Genomic DNA, 13,031 nt, shown 5'->3' on the forward strand with positions numbered 1-13,031 from the left:
TTGGTCCTCATTTGGAACCAAGAATTTTAACCTAGAGTTTCTGGATAATAGTCCTAATTCTTTACTTGAGTGCTGAGAAATATCTCTAAGAGGTTGACTAATTGTCAGAAGGAGAAATTTTACAAATCTACATGCTTGTGTGTAATTGGTGATCTTAACCAACTTAACCAACTTAAATACAGACTGATCTTTGATTTGATGCATACTCCAGGTGGTAATTCTAGTAATATTTTAGGACACCTTTCCCACGCACCAACGAATTCACAGGCATTCTAAATACCAACCTCCAACTATTCTCCTCAGGAAAGTGATATACTGCCTCTAATGAGCCTGAACTCTGCGATCCATTTGGAATATTTTGTTAAGCTCTATTTAGTACCAATAGATATGGCACACTCTGGGTGGGCAGTCTGGTCCCATCCCCTCAACCCCAGTGGAGATGGGAGTTTACATTTCGATTCCTGGAAGAGCCCTGTGTTCATCTTCAGGCCCTTGCTTCTATTTAGAATTAAGAGTGAAATGCTTTTTTCTCTATCGACTGTCGGATTGTCAAAACGCACTGAGCTTGTTTGGATTTGGGGTATTGGAATGATGGGGAGACCATCTGCTTTCTCTGACATGATGACTCCCCATCTTTTGCAAGATGTAATTATTCAGTCCCTTGTACCCAGGCTTTCTCTGAGATGAGGCATTCAAAATGTCCAGCATTAAATGCTTTTCAAATAGAAAACAAGATTTTATGACCCTGCAACTGCAGGCTCAATGGTTTTATGCTCCTTAGCCTTTGTGATAATGTGTGTCTGCTTCCCCCATGCAGGCTATGCTGTGGTTAGTGTTGATTCAGTAAAGAATTTTTTGTTTTGTTTCCACAGATATTGTGTCTGTGGAGGACAGATTGTATTTCCTGATAGAGCTTCCTGGTCTTAAAGCACACTTCACTAATCCCAGCTCTCATTTGTGGTTTTCAGTAAAAAACAAGGAGACTGATTATAGAAGAATCGGCAAGAAACAAGGGAGGGGGATAGAGGTGGCATATGTACAGGGAACAACTGAGAAATGGAAGCATTTGAAAAGCACTACATAATATAAAATATATTTATATATTGATTTAATTAAAAGGAGATATATGTCCAGAAAGTCTCTGATCTTACTCTCCCAGACCAGAGATTATGGACTGGTTTATTGTGTAGATTTTAATAGAATGTACTGTTACTGAAGTTAACATTCTGGAAGATAGAAACTTAAATTTCTACTTATACTGAGTTTTACAGTTAGAAGGAGAATCATAACCTTTTTTGACCTTTAGAAAGCTGTCAGCCTTGTGTGCTTCGTTGTTTGTAATACTTGTATAAAAAAAAAATACCTTTAAAGGCAGGAGTTGTGTTCTGACATGTGTCCTCTGAATCTCTGTAACGCGGATCCTGGTTATAATGAGAACTCCTTGAAATTGCTCATCTGTGCCATTGTTGTGTTTGGCCCATTAAACCCTGAGCTCATGAAAGAAAGGAGTTACATTGAGTCTCCACTAGGTCAGGGGCATATACTTCCCTAAGAAAAGTGCTGGCTAGAAAGAAGTGATTGATTGGGTGTTTTGAAGTGTTTATATAAACACGTGAACTAGTTACATAGCTATATTGTGCCTGTGGCCTGAGGAGACAGTAGTAGAAGTGGCAGTCTGGCAGCCTGCTCTGTCTCAAATTTGCTTTTTTGGAGGGATGGTGATAGAGGGAGAGGTGACTTTTCCACAGAATGGAGTCTGCGTGAACAAGATCATTTTATTTAAGGCAAAGTAACCACAAAGGTAATTTGCAAAGTATTTCCTATTTCCTGTTTACATCACTTACTGGTGATGTGGAAATCATGTTTCTAAATATTAAAGAGATTGGTCAATCACTTGATGATCTTAAAATAGATTCCTAAGTGAAACTAGAACCTTTGCAGTGTCCACTGCAGGCAGGTGGAATACCAGTGTTTCCAGAAGGGTATAAAATTTGCAAAGTAGGTGATGAGATGTGTTCCGTGGGAGAAACCAATGTTCAGCTGAGGTGGAATTGAGACATGATCCTCTCTGACATATATAACTCTCCTTGCAGCTATAGGACGTCAGAGAATATCAGGCCTGATAAAGAACAGCCACACAAGGACTCTGAGGTTAAGGAGAAAAGCTGTACTTAGATAAACAAATTAAGGAGCCATTTTGAGGTGCATAATGCAGTCCTGTAACTAGTGAGAGGTGATAATGACCTTGAGGCAAGGTGTTAGCCGCCCAAGGAAAACTCTCCTGGAACAGAAGCTGTGTAGGACATAGGAAGAATTAGAAGATCCTGGAAGACAAGATATCCAAATTTACCCAGAACTGATTCTCTTTTATTGCTCCGTGGGCAAAGATTCTCTCTCAGCTCGTTAGCAAGCTTTGCACACAGGTTGTATGTGTAAGTATAAATACGAGATAAATATGTAGTAAAGGTAAGTATTCTGTGAAAAACTGTGCCTTAAATGTATGTGATTTGAAATCTATTGCTAAAATATTTCTCAGGCTAAGGTGATGATGATTTGTCATTCCAAATTCAAAACATTTTCAGGATAAGGTTATGTGTGGTATGGTATTGGTGTGGAGTGTGGGGGTGCCGATTCTTAATGTCTTCAGGTATTAGGATGGACACAGGCGAACATTTTCAGAAAAACTTTAGCCTTGGTTCAAGTCCCCTTTTGGTCTCTCTGTGCAGAAATGAAGATGTCATCTAGTCATTAAAAATACTTATTATGTAACTTTATTTTCTTAGAGACTATTAACCGTGCATTCTTCATTTCTTATTAAGTTATAGTGTTCCCTTATTCATAAATTTGATAGTTTCAGATTTGGGTCAAGGAGTTATAAAGACCTATACATCTCTGACTCTCAACCCTGATTCCTTCACGTGTATAAGAATCCTCTGGGATCCCAAGCACCCTGGCCCTGTACACATATATACCTACTACATATACATGTAAACACACATGCAGACATATGCTCAGAGATGTCCACATGAACACACATATAAACACGCATGCGCACACACACACACACACACACACACAGGCACACACATCCCAGCGACACAACCTGAAGGAATCTGGCTTCATTCCACAGGTGTGGGGGGTTGCTAAGCATCGATATTTAAAAGTACCTCCCTAGGGAATTCTAATTTGCAGCCAGGGTTGAAACCCACTGGTCTACAGCATGTAGTAATCTGCAGTTTTGCTGAGGCACAAAATTGAATCGCTTGTGCTTGGAGTAAGTGATTCAGTTGGTGAAGAGGGCTAGTCTGCCACTCAGCTTCTGCACCTCCGGACAGCCTGCTTTTACCCTATTTGGGCTGGCACACGCACTGACTTTTATAAAGCAAACAACATTTCTGGAAAAGTGAAAAATAAAAAAGCAAACAAACAAAAAGCACACCAAAATAGCACGTTGCTTCCTCTTTGTGGGAAATTGGCTGAACAAAACCAGTCACTCTTGTCTCAGATGTAACTGAAAAGATTGAGAAGACATCCTAACAGAGCCCCGTAGTAGGAGATGCGTTAATGGCGCTCTAATGAGGCAATCTCATATTACCTGTATCCCCCTTATCTATAAGGTGCTCCTTTTAGAGTTCTAAGTTAATGCAAAAAAGACAAGGATTTATCTGACTAGCTAACTGTGAGATTTTATTGGCCTGGTGATGAGTAGGATGATACATCCTGGTAGAAACTAAAACTGGTTCAAGACTGGCTCAAAAAAAAAAAAAAAAAAAAAAAAAAAAAAAAAAACTGGCTCAATAGTGAACATTCTAAACAAGGAGAGAATTATCTGGGATTCTATGCCATGAATTTGCATGCATATGTATGTGTATGTGCATGCACACAAGCAAAAGAAAAACAAACAAACAGGAAAACAAAGAAAATATCTCCTCCGTATTGCAATCACTCTTTCCAGGATGTGTGACAACTCACAACCAGGACCGCACTGATTTTTCCTTCATCCCAAATTAAAAACTGTTTTTCTCATAGACCTCTCCTTTATTATTATTAATCCTTTGCACCTTGAGACACTCACTGCACATGGACTCTACAGAGTCTGAACTATACCACATCTACTTTAGTAACAATATTATAAAATCTAGAGGAAGAAGAGAACAGTTTTATTGAGAGAGATTTTATTTTCTTGTTTTCTGTTCGTTTTTAATAAATTCAAATTTTATACTCCACCTACTAAAGGATCCTTTCTAAATACCGAATCCACACTTTTTGATGGGTTCCCAGCCAGTTATGGCACTTCCTTTCTAATTAATAACCATTGATTAAATGACTTTTTACTGGAACTGCTCATGACCTTTGTACCATGGAAAACCTAGACAGGTATAAGATAAACTGACTCATTGCTCATGTTTCCTTGATTCATTTCTTACCTGTAGACACTACTTTATGCCATAAGGTTTGTACCCCTAAAAATGCCAAGTAAGGAGATGCCCGAACCAAAATAAGCCTCTTCATAGATGCACCTGCCTTTTTCTATTTTGAAAAAATCCTTTTCAATGTGTTCATGAATTTAAGATTCAACTATTGTTCTCACAGTTTTCAATACGATGGACAAAAGATACTGCAGTAGAGGTTTTGCTTTAAAGAAACTTTCCTTGTTTAACTGGGCATCTAGCATCTAGCATCTGCATAACTTTCTTCCACATGCCCATCAAACATGAGTTCTTTTTTTCTTTTAAGATTTATTTGTTTTAGAGAAGGAGAGAGAGCTCTCACGGCCAGGGGGAGTGGTAGGGGGAGTGGAGAGAGAGAATCTCCAGCAGACTCCCTGCTGACTGTAGAGCCAGATGTGGGGCTTAATCCGAGAACCCTAAGATCATGACCTGTGCTGAAATCAAGAGTTGGCCACTTAACTGACTGAGTCACCCAGGTGCCTCTTGAGTTCTTCACTTATAGGAATCAGGACCTATATAAACAACAGTTCTGCTCACTAATGTCCAGAGATAAGTCCCTGGCAACACTCCCACTTAAGGAATGACATCAAACTAGCACCCCTTGACATCCTCATCCTTTCTTGGTCCAGAAAAGTGAGGAACAATCTCTGAGAAGTCTTGCACAGCATCCCTACTAACAACATAATTGCCTTCTGCCCATTGTTCTGCTTGCATTGAGCTTACATGTCATGTTTGAGCAGTTCTTGTCACTAAGACCAATGAAATTCTGACACTTCATATCCTATCCTCTACGTACCATTGACTTTCCTGCTGCCTTATCCAAGACCCATTGTAAGACCTTGATTATAAAAATGGCCCATGGCATAAAACTTGGGTTGGAATTAGGAACCTCAAGTCTGATTGCATCCATTAGCACTTCCAAAAGTAAGGCTATACTCAGCATACCCACAAACACTTCATTGTGTCTGTATTATGTCTAGGTTTATTTCCCAATTGAATTTCTTTGGGTAAATAAATGGATTATGTCTTATCAGCATTTGTAGCTTCAAATAATGACTTGCATATGCTTTAAATATAAAATCCATTTATTTTAATAAATAAATCCACAAAACAAAATCGTACATTATGAAATTCAGTCCTTGTCTGCATTTTAAAACATTTCAGCCCCACCCCTACCCCCAGGAAACACTTTTGTTTTCCTGGATTGAGGTTAGTTGTGTTTCATTCGATGTTTCTGAAAAGTTTCTTAGAATTTTCTAATTTTAATTTCCTCCAAGCTAGAAAAGCAGGTAACTAAAGTTTATAGAATTTGTGTCAAATTAAATGGGACACTCAGAGTCTGGAATTTATACCTCTAGAAATATATGCCTTTACCATATTGATCATAAAAACTGAGTGGGAAGAACAGTATTTTCACCCGCCTGAAATAAAGTAAAACACCAGAAATTACATAGGAAGGTAAAGGTTGAATATATATAAACATCTGAATAGATTAATACAGAATAAATTAAAAAAGTGAAAATTTCTGGTCTAAAATATTTCTTAAATATAATACTAAATGTATTTGATATTGTCCCTAGTCACTACTCCCTGATACAGGAATGAATGAAGGGGATAAAATATCCTGTAAGTGATATTTAGTTAAGTTATTTTAATAGCAGTTTCATTACATCTAGCCATTGAAGAAGGTGGAAAGTGAACCCCAGGGAACTGTAATGACTTGACAAAGGTCATTTTAGCAGTAAATGACATAGAAGAGAGTGGTTTCCAGAGACCTGACCTCTAAACCCTGCCTCCCCATTCTACTTTCCCCTGATACTGCTATAAATGAATATGCTATTTTGATGGCGACAAAGCAATAGAAATGCTTTTTATTTTATTTGTAAAATGTTTTTCTTTACACAAATGGAGAGTATGGCAATACCTCAGAAACACAGGTATTTGTGAGATGTACCTGTTCTTACAGAGGTACACATAGAAGCCTAAAAAACTCTTTTTTTCCGGGATTATATGCTTTTTTTAAAAACTTGAAGTACAGTTGTAAAACAATGTTACGTTAGTTTTAAGTGTGCAATCTAGTGATTAGACAAATCTGTATATTATGCTATGCTCACCACAAATGTAGCTACTGTCTACTATCACCATATAACCCAATTACAATTTCAGTGACTATATTCCCTATACTGTCCCTTTCATCCTTGTGAATTTTTTATTCCATAACTAGAAGTCTGTACCTCCCACTCCCCTCTACGCATTTTGCCCATATCTCCCCCTTTTCTACTCTGGCAACCTCTAGTTTTTTCTCTGTATTTATGGATCTGTTTCTGGGGTTTTTTGTTCATTCATTTTATTTTTTAGATTCCACATAAAAAGCTGTACTCTTGACATGCCCTACTAAAACCTAGGTTTTTGCTTCTTAACAGAGCTGTAAAGGTTCAGGTCAAGGTCCCATTAAAAAAAAAGAGAGAGAGAGAGAGAGAGGAAGAAAAGAAGAAAGAAGAAAGAAAGAAAGAAAGAAAGAGAAAGAAAGAAAGAAGAAAGAAAGAAAGAAAAAGAAAGAAAGAAAGAAAGAAAGAAGAGAAAGAAAGAAAAGAAAGAAAGAAAGAAAGAAAGAAAGAAAGAAAGAAAGAAAGAAAGAAAGAAAAAGTGTTGTGCCCAAGATTGTGAATCTGAGAAACCACCAAGGAGCCGAAACCAATGCAAGCCCACGAGGGTTTATTAGCAAGCTCGAACTTGGGTCCAAGTATACCCAACACAGCAGAGCAGGGACTTGGACCCCAAAGTGGGTTACAGCTGGGTTTTTTATGGGCTGGTTTAGGGGATTTTCAGAAGGAGTGGAGGAATTTCTCAAGTTCTGTTTACATTCTGATATGGGGCTTTCCAGGGCATTGAGCTCTGTTCTCATTCTAATATGGGACTTTCTGCCACTGGCTTGGGCTCTGTTGTCTTCCTGATATGATATGGGATTCCCTGCCGAGCACATTCTGCAGTTTTTCCTGTAAAGTTCAGCTCTTATTCACAGGGGCCTAAGATGGCTGTACTTGTGCTAATGCTAAACTTGAGGTGGCATGGCCTTAATTTTTCTCAGCCTCCACAAAAGAAAGGAAGAAGAAAGAGAGAGAGAGAGAGAGAGAGAGAGAGAGAGAGAGAAAGAAAGAAAGAAAGAAAGAAAGAAAGAAAGAAAGAAAGAAAGAAAGAAAGAAAATTCTAATAATATTTTTTTCTTCAGTTAGGACCATAGCTAAATGAGTGTTATCATACAATTTGTGTTGTCAAAAACATTTTTAGCTCTCAACTGTTCTGACCATTCATTGCTGAACAGTAAAAATCAAGATAAAAAGCATTTTCAACTTACCTTACTACATGGTGAATCTGTGAGGTCCTCAAAGCATATTCCATAAGGAGAATAAAAGGCCAGATCTTACCTAGATATACCAAAGATGACAGCCATGCAGTATGATCCGAGAGGGAAACACACATAAAATCTGCCTATCTCTGTTTATCATTCTCATATTATACTTTCATTTCTTTGAAGTCTTCAAGCCTTAATTTAACTATTTTCTTTTTCTGAAAGGTATCATACTTTAAACTTAAAAGTGTTGCTTGTGTAAATAGCTGTCACCTTAACCAGGAACTCATTGGCCAAATAAAAACCAGGATTTGGCATAAATTTAGGGAAAGATGCCGATCCAGTTCAGACAGCTCATAATCAGCTCGGGTGATAAAATGGCTTGGGACTTGGGAGTAGGAAAAAACTTATACACCTCAGTGAAAGAGGACTAGCAAGTGGAAGTATTGGTATGCATGTCAGTTAAGGGAGGTAAAGAGTTTAAAGAGTTCCTGCCAAGAGATTAGCGAGATTTCTTTTTTTTTTTTCTTTTTATGGTGAAAAAATTTATATTTAGATTTATAGCCGGCTGAACTCAGTTTAGATGATCCCAATATTTTTGGCAACATCCAAAGCATCATAGTCAGGAGCCAGTCGAACATATGATTTCTTCTCTCCATCAGGCCTGATCAAGGCGTTGACCTTGGCCACATCAATGTCATAGAGCTTCATCACAGCCTGTTTGATCTGGTGTTTATTGGCCTTGACATCCCCAATGAACACAAGTGTGTTGTTGTCTTCTATTCTCTTCATGGCTGACTCAGTAGTCAGGGGGAACTTGATGATGGCATAGTGATCAAGCTTGTTTCTCCTGGGGGCGCTCTTTCGAGGATATTTGGGCTGCCTTGAGAGACATAGGGTCTTGGGTCATCGGAATGTAGGTGACGGACTGATCTTCTTTTTTTGTGATTGTGCACGCCTTGCAGCACCGCTTTCTTAGCTTTCAAAGCCTTTGCTTTGGCTTCAGCTTTGGGAGGGGCAGGGGCTTCCTTCTTCGCCTTTGGCGCCATCTTCATGAAAGGAGATTAGTGAGATTTCAACCAGCCCAGTTGCTGTCTCAGAGGTGCTCCAGTTGTGGCGATGCTATTTATTAAGACCTTCACCCGAATGGCTACTTTTACTAATTTAAAGACATTTCTCCATCCTGTGTTATAGTTAAAAATCAAACACAACAGAATAATTTTGAAAACCCACTAGGCAGCATCTTCTTCAGAAAATCACTGTTCAAAGACAGTCATAAATTAAGGAAGGCCATCAAATCACCTTTTAACTTTTTCTTGGCTATTGGAACTCAATTTATTTAATTTTCTCACATATCCCCATAATAATATCATTTCTGTTTTTAGAAATGCATCTAATTTTCTCATCCTTTAAGTAACTGAAATTGCAAAAATTCTAAATGTGAAGTAATAAATGCGGGGGTGGGGGGAATACCAGGTTTATTATGTTGCATATCAGTTTCTTTATGATATCCTGAATTCCTCTTGATATTTCCTATAATGGCAGTATATTAACAAATTCAGCTTTAAGGCAGTGAGAATCATAAGACCAAATACAAAATAGAAACCTAGTTCATCTGGTCATTTAAAATATGCTTCTTGATTAATTAGCTTGACAAATAATATCCATCAATACATCAACCAAAAAACTTGATTACCATACTGTCCAAAAGTGTAGAAGCATGGAAAAACAAGAGTCTCAAGAATCTGAGAGTACACTGGGCATGATGCAGTGGCCATGTTTGCTGTTCTTTTTGCCCTCTACCTTTGGGATCATGGTGGGATTGCTTTTCTTGACCTCTTGTTAGTTGAATAATGTGTCCAGTTCTTTCCAACAGGTTGTCAGTGGAAATAAGATATTTGAGTGTGAATTCTAGATCCTCCAGACCTTTTATTTCCCCTTTAGATAGGGCTCCAGAGTGAGGAAAAAGCAGAGAAGAGTATCTTGTTCTCACTCTAAGGGTATGTGAGCAAGAAATAATATTTTTTTTTTCAAAACACTGAGATTTTTACTCAGTGATTTTTACTCAGAAATTACTATTGCAATGTAACCTAGCATCTACTGACTGACTAATTAACATCTAAGCAACTATAAACAGGAAAAAGATAATTGCATTTGTAATAAATTTATTACATATACATATATCTTGATAAATATGTTTCCTAGGTTGATCAAAAGTTAGGCTGAAACTTTGCCTATCCCAATTTCTGGACCAGGTATTTGGTGTGCATCATTTATCAAAAACAATTAAACATATCAACTGTATTAATTTCCTGGGGCTGCCATAATTAATTATCACAAAGTGAATGGCTCTAGACAACAGAAATTTATTCCTTCACAGATCTGGAGTCTAGAAATATAAAATTAAGGAATCAGCAGGGCCATGCTTCCTTTGAAGCCTACAGGGAAGAATCCCTTGGTGCCTCTCCCTAACTTCTTTTGTCTCTTGACAGTCCTTGATGTGTAGCTATATCACTCCAATCTCTGCCTGCATCTTCATGTAGCCTTTTTTGTGTGCCTTATATGGTCTTTTTATAATGACACCCATGGTTGGATTTAGGGTCAATCACATTCTGAAGTTCCAGGCAGACACTTCTGGTGGTGGATGGAGAACATTGTCAAACTCAATATGCCTGACTGCCCTGAATATAGTTTGAGTTTCAAATATTATCTATATAATTAATTATAAGGTCAACGTCATAAATGAAAAACAATTATGCCATTGAATTTAACATGTATTCCTTTTTTTTTTTAATGCTGATACTCTACATAGCTTAGAAAAGAAAATTGAGGAAAAAGACCAGTTGTTACTTGTCCTAGTCTTCTCCATAATTAATAGGTATGTGAAGTAAATATTTACCAAATGAACAAACTGATTGGATACATAAGATTATTCTTGATCAAATGACAACTAGATTTCTGAGGCTGAATCCACGGGGTTACTGGTTTTCTAATTCTGCTGCCATCTGGATAATTAGAAGGTCTGTAATAAGCCCGTTTATTTCTGCCTTATTTTTTTTAATTTTGCCCTCTATGTTGTAGTTTTTTTTTCTTTATGTGTTGAATAGGTCTGTAGTTCAGATGAATCTATAGTGATGTATTTGAAAATTGTCAATATCTACTGCATCAGCATAATTATTAAATATGAATTAAGTGTCTACTCTTTGATGATGATGACAAATAGAAAGCTGGGCAATTTGAATCCAGCTTCGAAAAATGAATGACCAGATTGCTTTAGGACATTTAGGAACAGACTAGACACAGTTTTGAGGGTGATGTACAGAATACAACCCTCTTAGAGTACCATAGGCCTGAAATTAATTTCAAGGATTAGGTTTACCAAAACAAGCTTCATTAAAGATCATTTGAATTAGGGCCTGGGTTAAGGCATTATGTTGTCGAGAAAAGTAAGTCTTTAAGGAATTAATGCTTTAGCTCATTTAGTTTATCTGACTAAATCTCTTAGACCTTGAAGTAATGAGACTCAATGGTGAATGAATTTTGGTGAGAAGAAAGTTGGAAACTTAATGCATTTTTTGGTTATCAGAACTCTGCAATTTAGAACTCTTAGTTTCCAGTAGATGAGAGTGTAGAGACAAAAGGAGCTTAGTCAGGGTACCTGAAAGGATGAGCTGTATGCCCTGGAATAGAATTTCATTTTTATGGCAGTTTTGCTAAGGGCTGTCCTTAAAAGCTTCGTAAGTCTTGGTTTCCTTGGATCTTATTTATTGCCTAGAATAGGGCCATGTTGCACTCTCATTTAGCATGGCACATCAGAGTATATGATGAATTTTTTTTTCTGCCTTAAATCCCTGCAGAGCACAATGATAGAGACATAATGCATCTGCATACACATGCAAGGTAGTTTGAATTTAATGCATTTCATATCATTAAAGTTAACATTTCATGTATTATATTTCCTTTTAGAATACACTTGCATACATCCATATCCATATAGATATATGCACGCACACACACAAAATCCCATTATGTAGATCAATTTACATGATCACAATGTTCATATCCATAAAGCAGTGAACTTCCCAAATCAGATGCATGCATAAAAGCATTGATGCATAAAATTTCCATCTTGCAAGTACAGAGAAAGTTCTAGTAGGCATTTAGTGCCATGACAGGTCACTTAGGTTACAACTAGCTATATAGGACATGCTAATAAGATTTAACCTTCTTTGTCTGTTGCTGAAAGGGGGGGGGGAGGAGAGGAGGGGTGAGACCTTCTTATCTTTGAAGATATCAAAGAAAATTAAAAACAACCACTTTCCCTCTGATCCCTGTGGCTGAATGTTTTTGAGCTGCATAAATGAGGTACACAGAAAAAGAATATATATTTAAGGGAACAATATGAGATCTTAATCCATTCGCTACTGATCATGGCATAAGTGACATTGATAAAACAGAATTTGATGGAGTGTGTGTATAGAATTACTTCCATCTCCATACTTGATGTGACTTTTCATCTAAAGTAAACTCCATTGAGGTTAATATTTAAAATGGAAAGCTAAAAACCCAAAGTGCCATGTGACAACACTTAAGTAAAAATTTATTAGACTTGTCATTTCTGTTAATTATTGTCATTTCAGCTAATTACTAGCCATTCCTGTTGGTTATTAGACATGTCGTTTCCCCTTCCAAGCTGCCATCTAGCACCATCTCTGATTCTGGTTTCACTGCACACTCTCAGGCAACGGGTCAGGGGCCAGCCCGGTGGATCTGAACTCCAGAAGAACAATTCAGAATTGTTGCCAAAAGGTAGAATGACAGGTGAAGAAATCCTTAACAGTTCTTATCCTTCTGGCTTGCTAGGGTGAGAGCAAGGGAGGTGGCATCATTGTGTTATAAATAAAACAACAAAAGCAAAAGGAGTTGTCTATGAGCTAGAATAATCCATGAAGAGTTTATCGATAGCTTAACTGAACTCCAGAAATCTCTTGAACTCAGCAACATTCACTTCCCCGGGGTCTTACAATCTATATTGGACAATAGACTGAGAGATGTCGGCTGAAGAGTAGCTTAGGGAGAGCAGCCTGACACTGATTTTCAATAAAAAAATCCTTCCTGTCTGAAATGCTATCAGTGGATGTTAGAGAACTGTGTGTACATGTGTTTATGAAAGTGTTTATTTTTCCCCCAGGTTTTCATAAAGTATAATCTGGTGATAGTAACAGATTAAA

The 13,031-nt window shown here is 37.5% G+C and overlaps 1 pseudogene; it reads right to left on the minus strand.

Annotated features, from left to right (window-relative positions):
- Positions 1-8,337: 8,337 nt before the first annotated feature.
- On the minus strand, positions 8,338-8,849 carry LOC112647748 (60S ribosomal protein L23a-like; annotated as a pseudogene).
- Between the last annotated feature and the right edge of the window lie 4,182 nt (positions 8,850-13,031).

This window comes from Canis lupus, chromosome 7 (assembly GCF_003254725.2).
Source record: "Canis lupus dingo isolate Sandy chromosome 7, ASM325472v2, whole genome shotgun sequence".
Taxonomy (NCBI): Eukaryota; Metazoa; Chordata; class Mammalia; order Carnivora; family Canidae; genus Canis; species Canis lupus.